Source organism: Schistocerca cancellata, chromosome 4 (assembly GCF_023864275.1).
Source record: "Schistocerca cancellata isolate TAMUIC-IGC-003103 chromosome 4, iqSchCanc2.1, whole genome shotgun sequence".
NCBI classification, from domain to species: Eukaryota; Metazoa; Arthropoda; class Insecta; order Orthoptera; family Acrididae; genus Schistocerca; species Schistocerca cancellata.
In genome coordinates, this window is record NC_064629.1 from 218,234,064 (window position 1) to 218,244,056 (window position 9,993).

Below are 9,993 nucleotides of genomic sequence, written 5' to 3' on the forward strand. Positions count from 1 at the left end.
ACAGAGATATGTGAACAGGCAGAATACGGCGCTGCGGTCAGCGACGCCTATACAAGGCAACAAGTGTCTGGCGCAGTTGTTAGTTCGGCTACTGCTGCCACAATGGCAGGTTATCAAGATTTAAGTGAGTCTGAACGTGGTGTTATAGTTGGCGCACGATCGGTGGGACACAGCATGTCTCAGGAAGCGAGTGTACCGTGAATATCAGGAATGCGGTGAAACACCATCTCCGACATCGATGCGGCCGGAAAAAGTTCCTGCAAGAACTGGACAAACGACAACTGAAGAGAATAGTTCAAAGTGAGAGAACTGTAACCCTTCTGCAAATTGCTGCAGATTTCACTGTTGGGCCGTCAACAAGTGTCAGTGTACGAACCATTCAACGAAACGTCATCTATATGGGCTTTCGGAGCCGAAGGATCACTCGTGTACCCTTGATGGCTGCACGATACAAAGCTTTACGCCTCGTTCGGGTGCTTCAACACCAACATTGGACTGTTAATGACTGGAAACATGTTGCCTGGTCGGACGAGTCTCGTTTCAAATTGTATCGAGCGGATGGACGTGTACGGCTATGGAGACAACCTCGTGAATCCATGGACCCTGTATGTCAGTAGGGGACTGTTCAAGCTGGTGGAGGCTCTGTAATGGTGTTGGACGTGTGTAGTTGGAGTGATATGGGACCCCTGATACGTCTAGATACGACTGTAACAGGTGACACTTACTTGAGCGTCCTGTCTGATCATCTGCACCCATTCATGTCCACTGTGCGTTCCGACGGACTGGGGCAATTCCAGTAGGACAACGCGACACCCCCTACGTCCAGAATTGCTATAAAGTGGCTCCTAGAACACTCTTCTGAGTTTAAACACCTTTCCTGACCACCAACCCCCCCAGGCACGGACATTATTGAGCATATAAGGGATGCCTGGCAACGTGCTGTTCAGGAGAGATCTCCACACTCTCGTAATCGTACGGATTTATGAACAGACCTACAGTATTTATGATGTCAATTCCCTCCAGCACTACTTCAGACATTGGTCGAGTACATACCACGTCGTATTGCGTCACTTCTGCGAGTTTGCGGGGACCCTACACGATATTATGCATGTGTACCAGTTTCTTTCGCTCTTCAGCGTATAGCCTGCTGTATGCCCAACTGTTTCACGTTACTGTCAGCGTTGTCCCTGTCCACAGTGGCCCACAACAGCAATGACTTACTTATCATTTTGAGAAAGTAACGAGCAATGTAATGCTTGTTTTTTTATCAATACGTTTTCGCTTTATGTGTTACACTGTGAAAGCAACGAGCATTGCCGTCTGTCGTCTTGTATCACTAAAATGTGGTTTTATAAAGCAGAGGCTCGAATTTCTAAGAGAAATTCTTTGAGTGTTTAACAATTCAGGTAGAAAATGTTATTCTGAGGGAGAGGTTTGCTAGTTTGTTAAGATCTAATTATTGAGAGTAATATAGACACTGATGTTACTGATCAATTCTGTGAACCTGTCCACACGTGAGAAAATGCTAGATGGTTCTCTGGAGTATGAAAGTATTAATAATTGTTTCGAAATTACGTGCTCGATTTGGACCATCGACTTTAATTTTACTTGGATATACGTAATTACAACTGATGAATGAATCCCTTTCGAAATAGTGTTCTTCCGTATAAAATTATGTTCTGTTTTGGAGACGAAACCAATTGTCCAATAGTCACAAATACAAATTGAAATAAATTTTGTAACAGTGTAGCACTGACTAGCTATTATAGTAATTAGTGGAAGCGTGTCATAGACCTTTCCTCTACATTTTGATGATCATTATGCTGTGATAATTTCCGTTTTTCAAGACGACAGTAGTCGAATAAACAGGACCCCACTCGTATCTTCCTAGTTTGACGAACACTGAGGCTCCCCATCGCATCTCTACTGGCTTGCTAATCTATTCGCTCTCAGTTCCATAGCAAATGTCAAAGTCTATTTGGAACAGGAGATAAAACATACCAATCATCATATCCGCAGATTGGCAGGATATAGGTTCTGATCAAGAATGAGTCGTTTAAGTTGGATATGGCACAGATGAAGAAACTTCTGGACTCTCCCCTTCGATAAATTAAGGCCAGTACCGAGTCTAGAGGCGGTCTTGCACGATGTTAGTGTGATGTATCCTGAGAGTGACAGAATTTTTGTCCAGTACGCTTATTGTATAGAAGAACTGTAGAGGTATTTCGATGTGCGGCAGATGAGCAGAGTTTCTCGTTGATGGTGAGGAATTTGGCGTGGGCAGGATTTGTCGGTGGCTGCCAGCTTCACGTGGAGCACGGCAGGGACAGCATGTTGACCAGAGGCGCATGCAGGCGGGTGCCGATGTTATCTCAGTGCTGTTGCCCGTACGTCCCTGTGTACTGTTGGCGGCCGCCCCTATCTGAGATTGAACTTTGCCACCGATATGAGCGCTGCACGCCCTTTGATGTCCCTTGAACGGGGCGTCCTCTGCAGCTCGTTCATCTGACAAACGTTTGCTCGCCGTCCTATGACACAAAACCTCTACCTAAAGGAAAAGCGATGGAAGGGAGAGAACAAATATCGTGCGCTACTATTGCAGCAGATAAAAACTGGTACATGAAACAGGGAGGTTATATGACGAATTGATTTTTTAATCATTCTATCGACTTAAACTTACCTATAAACTAATTATAACTATTTAATATCTTTTGCTCCAAAGTATGAAGGTAGAGCGCAAAGTTGTCACCCTAGATCACTGATATCATACAAATATTTCTTGTTATGTCGGTACATGTTGTACAATACTGAAGTGCAGTGTCGAAGTAATGTAAGTATTTGTTTTGTTTCAAGGACATTTTGAAGTTTTCGTGATAAGTGTGTTTGGTTCTAGTGGAATGCAATTAACAAATTAAGGAAAATCTTCATATAATTAGAAATAATTTATTGTCCCATAATATTCACACACGTGGTGAGGTTGCGCAATTAACTGAGTTAATAGAACTACCTTTATAAAGGTTATGCCACTCCATGATGGACTGATTGGTACAGCAACCGGTTCCCATAATTATATAAAGAAACAGTCTCGGTTGCAAAGTTATTTAGTTATTAATTTTTATAATTCATGCGTTTCGTATGGTTAAGGCTTTCTCAGATGTTCTTAAACAAAGAAAAATAAATAATGTAATCTTAAAAAGTTTCATTTTCACGGGCATGATTCTAAGCTGCGCTAACCTTTAAAAAAATATTTTAAAATATTTTAGACACAAATTAATGCTCATGAAAGGCTATCAAAGCGTTACATACTAGCCGTTAGGGGGGTTAGTCAAAATCTTCTAAAGAAGAACCGTTGACCAAAATATGACAGAAGAAAACGAACTGCATGAACTTAGAACGATAAAACCAAGGATAAATGTATTAACGCAAACATAAAGGGAAGGAAGGAGCGAAGACAAATAAAGTATCTGAAAATACCTTAAAATAGTCTGAGCCGCCAGCTGAAGCGCAGCGGGGAGCCATATGTACATCGAATGACCCGGATATTATGTGACTAAGCGATCTAGTAGGCGGCCACAAGAGTGCGGAGGAAAACCATGTGGCGCGCGCTATTAGGGACGCAAACCAACAGAGGGCGCTAGTCGCTAAAACTTCAAACCAATCCAGGCGTCACGCTGTAATAAGGAGAGGCTACAGGCTGTAAGTAGAAGTCATAACATACCACCTTAACTAAAATACACGATAGCTCGTAGGATAAAAATTCAAAATACTTGAAAATTAAAGGAAACTAAGATTAAGAAATATAATAAAACAAATGTTGCCATAAAAACAAAGGATCCCAAGAGATTACAAATGTAACCAAAATAATTAAGAGCATGAAAGTAATTAGAGTATTAAAATCGTAATAGTACACTGTAACATATATTACAAGGTCGCAAAAAGTGTGGTTGCTACTGACGAGCCGGCCAGGGTGGCCGTTCAGAGGGCCGGTTGGCCTCTGTAATAAAAAACTGAGTGGAAGGATCAACCACCGAACTTGAACAGGATGTCTTGCGACGTCCGCAACGACCAAACACAACGATCAATAACGAACAAACGGCAAAAAAAGGGGGTTCTAGGCGCTACAGTCTGGTACCGCGCGACCGCTACGGTCGCAGGTTCGAATCCTGCCTCGGGCATGTATGTGTGTGATGTCCTTAGGCTAGTTAGGTGTAAGTAGTTCTAAGCTCTAGGGGACTGATGACCTCAGAAATTAAGTTCCATAGGGCTCAGAGCCATTTGAACCATTTGTTACTGCCAACTGATCATTCAGAAGCTCACCATTACTACCAGTTAAGTATAGGGAAAGTTCCATCTCTTCGAGTAAGTTCAGTTTTCCTCTTTTTTTTCAAAATGAAGTATCCTTAAAGTATTAATAGTCCGAGAAGATGACGACTAGCTTTCAAGTGTTCGGCGAACGCCGTGTGGTGTACGACGCGGAATCTAACTGCTTTCCTAATGTATGAGGCATCACGCTCATTGCAATTAATCATGTATACCCAAGAACCGTTAAATTGGTCGCTGGTGGTTGTTCATTATGAGGATAACGATTTTGCAGTTTGTTAGCCGATAAATACACAACATTAATATCATATTTTTGAAAGAGTTTGGATAGATTCCCTACTAAGGGAATTCTCATGAATTTGGAGGTAGCGACTGATATTGAAAGGGAGTTATTCTCGTTGGCGTAGTCTTCTTTCTCTGCAAATTGACAACTTCGACCCTTTTATAGTTGCTACGAACGGCAGCGTGCCTAATAGTAGACAGCTATTTCTCTATTGAGGCTAGAGATACTGGCAGTTCACAAATCCGAAAAATTATAGCCTTAAAGAAAGAAATTTTGTAACTGAGCGGCCGATGTGGGGAAGCGTGTGTCACAATGTGACTCTTAATAAGTTTTCTGTAAATTTCAAACTGTATACTACGTCCAGTGAGCTGTACATGCAAATCTAGGTAACTATAGTTTGGCTATGGATAGCTCCTTAGCAGGTTTCATAGTCGATGTTTTCATTAACAATCTTGAATGTAAGTGCTTTAATAATAACAAAGACAACTGCAAACAAGTCCATCTTTGTCGTCGATATGTCGATGACATTTTTACTACTTTAGTGAGCCAGGGGAATAGGTCAAAGTGTTTCAATAAACTGCATTCCAATAAGAAATTAGTCCTCTAATTTAAATGTGAGTAAAGGTGGACTTCGGAATGATCAGATAGTAAGAACCAGACTTTTTACAACGTTATGACACCTGTTACAAAATCTGTCTAATTTTATCCAGATCTTTTCCTTATTTCTCGCAGTGTACGGTTATGATTTTAGTATTGTAATTACTTTCTTACTTTTAGTTATTCTGATTATATTTTATTTTATATTTTATTTGTAAGCTACTGGGTCCTTCGTTTTTATGGCAACATTTGTTTCATCATACTCCTTAATTTTAGTTTCTTTTAATTTTCAAACACTTTGAATTTATATCCTACGCGCTATTATGCATTTTAGTTAATGTGCTATCTATTCACTTTCACTTACTGCCTGTAGCTTATTATAGCCTTACGCCTAGGTATTTAAAGTTTTGCCGACAGTTGCGCCTTCCGTTGGTGTACTGCCCTACTAGCGCGGGCAACATGGTTTTCCTGTGCACTCTGGTTTCAGTGTGTCCTTCTATTAGAACGTTTAATCACCAGATATTCATATCATTCGATGTACGTGTGGATCTACGTTGCGCTTCAATTATCGGCTCTGACAATTTTAAGGTGTTTTCCGTTACTTGATTTATTTTCACCCCTTTATGTTTGCCTTTATACATTTATCCCCTGTTTTTATCTTTTTAAGTTTATATACTTGGTTTTCTTCCGGTGTATTTTGGTTGACAGTTCTTCCTTTAGATGATTTGTTATCGTCGTTCTGACCAACTGCCCTACCAGTCGGTGATATGTAGTGTTTTGAAAACCTTTCGTCAATATTAATTTGCTTCTTAAAAGTTTTTAAAGTAATTCTTAAAAGTTCAGTGTAGCTTGGAACCATGCCCCAGAGGGTGTAATTTTTTAGAATTACATCCTTGCTTTCCTTTTCTTTTAGAAAATGTGAGGAAGTTTAACCAGGCAAAACGCGTTATTTCTGTTAACAACTGCTTTGCAGCCGAGAATGTCTCTTTATATAATAGAACTATCTTCGTATTTCAATGCCTTTACCTTTAATGAAAAATTCTACTCACAGCCAAATGGCTCAACTATGGGTAACTCACTTGCTGATACCCTGTCAGAGATTTTTGTCATTCACTTGGAATACACATTTTTTGAATCCCAATTACATTACATACCAAAAATTAAATGGTATCATCGTTTATTTATTTATTTAGCGTATGGCATTACATACGAACAGCGACTAGCAATTATGGATTACGTATTTTTACAAAATTTTACAAAAATATATTAATTTTATAATTTATAATTTAAAAAATAAGTCTATAAATTAATATCTAATTCGTCGATCCATTCAAGGGCTACCTCTGTCACTTCAAAAAAATCTTCCAAGTTCCCATGGTAGGCTATTCTGCTTCAGCTTGTTACAATGTGATCGATCATCTGGTGTTTATTTCCACTGTCTCAATGAGAAGGTAGAGGTTTTCAGCGCAGATGCCGTGGCCTGTGCGGATCCGATTAATTGTTTTCCAGGCACGTTGCGTTAGTTCCATACCGGCTGGTCTTGTGTCAGGTCTTTGGAGGGTCTGATGTTCGTCATTGGCAATAGGGTGTTCCACATTTCTCTCCACTTTTTGTTGATACTGAAAGCAGCTGCCTGTAGCGATTCTGCCAGTAGGACAGATGGCTGCCTAGATTTTAATCGGTTCATTCGGAGCGGAGGAACGTCAGAGTGCCTTGGAAGCTCGGGGATTTTAAGTAATTTTTGGTATTCCTTGAGGAGGGCGTTCTGTCTTCGGAGGGCTGGTGGTGCAATGTTGCTTAGAGGTGGAATCAGTATAGAGGGGTAGATCTGATGCAGCCTGTTATTGTCATCATTGCTGCATTTAGCTCCACGTCAATTTTTCTCGTATGTGTGCTATTGAGCCACACTGGGGCACAGTATTCGGCAACAGAATAGACCAGCCCTAATGCAGTACATCACAGTGTCGTGGCTCTTGTGCCCCATGAGGTACCACTCACCTTCTGTATGATGTTATTGCGTGGTCTCAGCTTTGCTGCGGTGTTCTCTATGTGCTTCCTGTAAGAGAGGGTTCTATCAAGAGTCACTCCTAGATAGTTTGGAGAGTCTTGGTGGTGAAGGACCTGACCATTAAAGGTGACATTCAACTTCGCACTGGACATTCTGTTGTTAAAGTGAAAGCAGCTAACTCAAACTCCCTGGACATTTTTGTTGTCCCTTCTTCTTTCGATCAGCTGAAGTAATTATTCTGTTACCCATGGTTTCTTTGCAGTTACATTCCTTGTACCTATGTTTTTCTCTCCAATTTCTGTGATTGCTCTTTTTAGACATGTCCATTTCCCTTCTACTGAACTGCCTACTGAGCTAATCATTATAGCAGTATCTGTGGCCTTTGAGAATTTCAGGCGTACCTCTTCATTATAGCAGTATCTGTAGCCTCCGAGAATTTCAAGCCTACCTCTTCATTCCTCGGTATTTCCGTATCCCACTTCTTTGTGCATTGATTCTTCCTGACTAGTGCGTTAAACTTCAGCCTACTCTTCATCATTACTAAATTGTGATCTGAGTCTAAATCTGCTCATGGTTACGCCTTAAAATTCAGTATCTAATTTCGAAATTTTTGTCTGACCATGACGAAATGTAACTGAAATCTTACCGGATCTCCGACTTTTTTAAGTACAACTTCTCCTCTTGTGATTCTTGAACAGAGTATTCGTTATTACTAGCTGAAATTTATTGCGGAACTCAATTAATCTTTCTCGTCTCTCATTCCTGCTACCAAGCCTATATTCTCCCATAATCCTTTCTCCTATGCCTTCCCTACAACCGCATTCTAATCTCCCATGACTACTAGATTTTAATCTCTCTTTACGTACTGAACTACCCGTCCAAAAACCGCGTTTACTTCCTGTATCTCTTCATCTTGTATTTGCGAAGTCGGCACGTATACCTGAATTATTGTTGTCGGTGTTGATTTGCTGTCGCGTATGACGAGAACAACCCTGCCACTGAAGAGTTCAGAATTCTCTCTTTCTCTGCCTTCCTGTTCACATCAAATTCTACTCCCGTTATACCATTTTCTGCTGCTGGTGATATTACCCTCTACCAGTTTTAGCATTTTCTTTTTCAGATACTCAATCTTCCCTACCACGTTGAGACTTGTAACATTCCACGCCCCGACTTGTAGAAAGTTATCGGTGATTTGTTAACCAATTTTTTTCCCATGGTCGCTTGACCCATGGCAGTTCCCTCCCAGAGATCCGAATGGAGGATTAGTCTGGAATCTTTCGCCAATGGAGAGATACTTTTTCAGTTACAGGCGACATGCCTTACGGATACACATAATGTGTCTTTAATGCAGTGGTTCCGTTGCCTTACGCATACTCATGCCGTTAACCATTCCTGATTCTTCCGCTCTTAGAGGCTGTTTCCCACCCCAAGGTCAATAGAATAACTTGAACCTCTGTCCACTTCTACGCCCTCTTTGACGCGGCTGTTGGCAGAATGAGGATGACTTCTTAAGCCCGAAGTATTTCATTAAATATCTCGGCAAAACGCAGAAGTTTGAATAAGCATTATGCCAAAGTGTTGAAAAATAGGACATCTGTGCCTAAACTTGCAATAGATAATGCAGATAATGCTGTTATTTGGTAGCTAATTACATAGATATTGTCTGTAAACTTTGTTAGAGAGCCATGGCAACGTAGTTCCGATCAGTATATGCTGCAGTCTTAGTCGAAAGTTCGTTTTTGTGTACCAGAGGAACACAATCACAGGCAAGACCAACATCAAAGGTAATAAAAACCTGTATTAGCCAGTCAATAACGTCAGACATAGTTTTCTGGTGTAAAAAATTGTACATCATCTCCTCGCCCCCCACCCCCCTCCCCACCACGCCACCCGGACCCCTAACCCCCAACCCCACCCGCACCCCTCCTAAAATGATCCCTGGTCAGTTGTTGAAAGTTTGCTTGTGAAAAACCAGTATCATAGCCTAAGTTAGGCTTACGAGGAACTGTCAACTACTACTGCCTTGCCTGCTTAGAACGTTATTGTAACCAGATTAGTTACAGAAGAATGATACCGCAATTAAATGTGAGAATATTATTGTGGCACTTAATACAGGCCACACTTAAGTTTTTGACACCAAGTGTGTATTAACCTGCACGTTACACAATAATTGCACTCTTCCAAAGCTTACGAATTTTGAACATGTGATACAGACATTTTAGACATGGAAATACTTTAAGTTACACCATTATTGTCAATAGTTTTCCGTATATTCAATGCTGTATCCGCGAGCGCGCACTCGCAGACACTTTTGTGTGTGTGTGTGTGTGTGTGTGTGTGTGTGTGTGCGCTATCATGCGCCGACATGCTCCCCTTACCCATCCCCGTTGCAGGCCTGCCCGTCCGAGTTTAACGCCATGGGTTCGGTAGTACTAAGTACGTCATGGTGCTAAGCATGTACATTGTTGGCCAGCATTAATCCTACTTCGTGTCTCCGATTTTGCAGGAGTGCTAGTAATTTGCATATCCAAACAGTTAGTCCACTGCATGAAAATTTGATGTTTCTTGCAAGTTGTCTTTATGGTGTTGAAATTTAAATGCACAGTGCACTAAAATAATTGGTGGTAATTGCGAAGATTTCCTAGCATATGCTGCATGGCAGTTGTGTATAGTTTTCTTGCCCGATTAATTAAATGGTTTTTGATTAAATTTGGACATAACTGTCTTTTACTGGCTAAATACGATATTTCCAACAAAAATGTGTCTCTCAGAAGAAGCGTCTAGC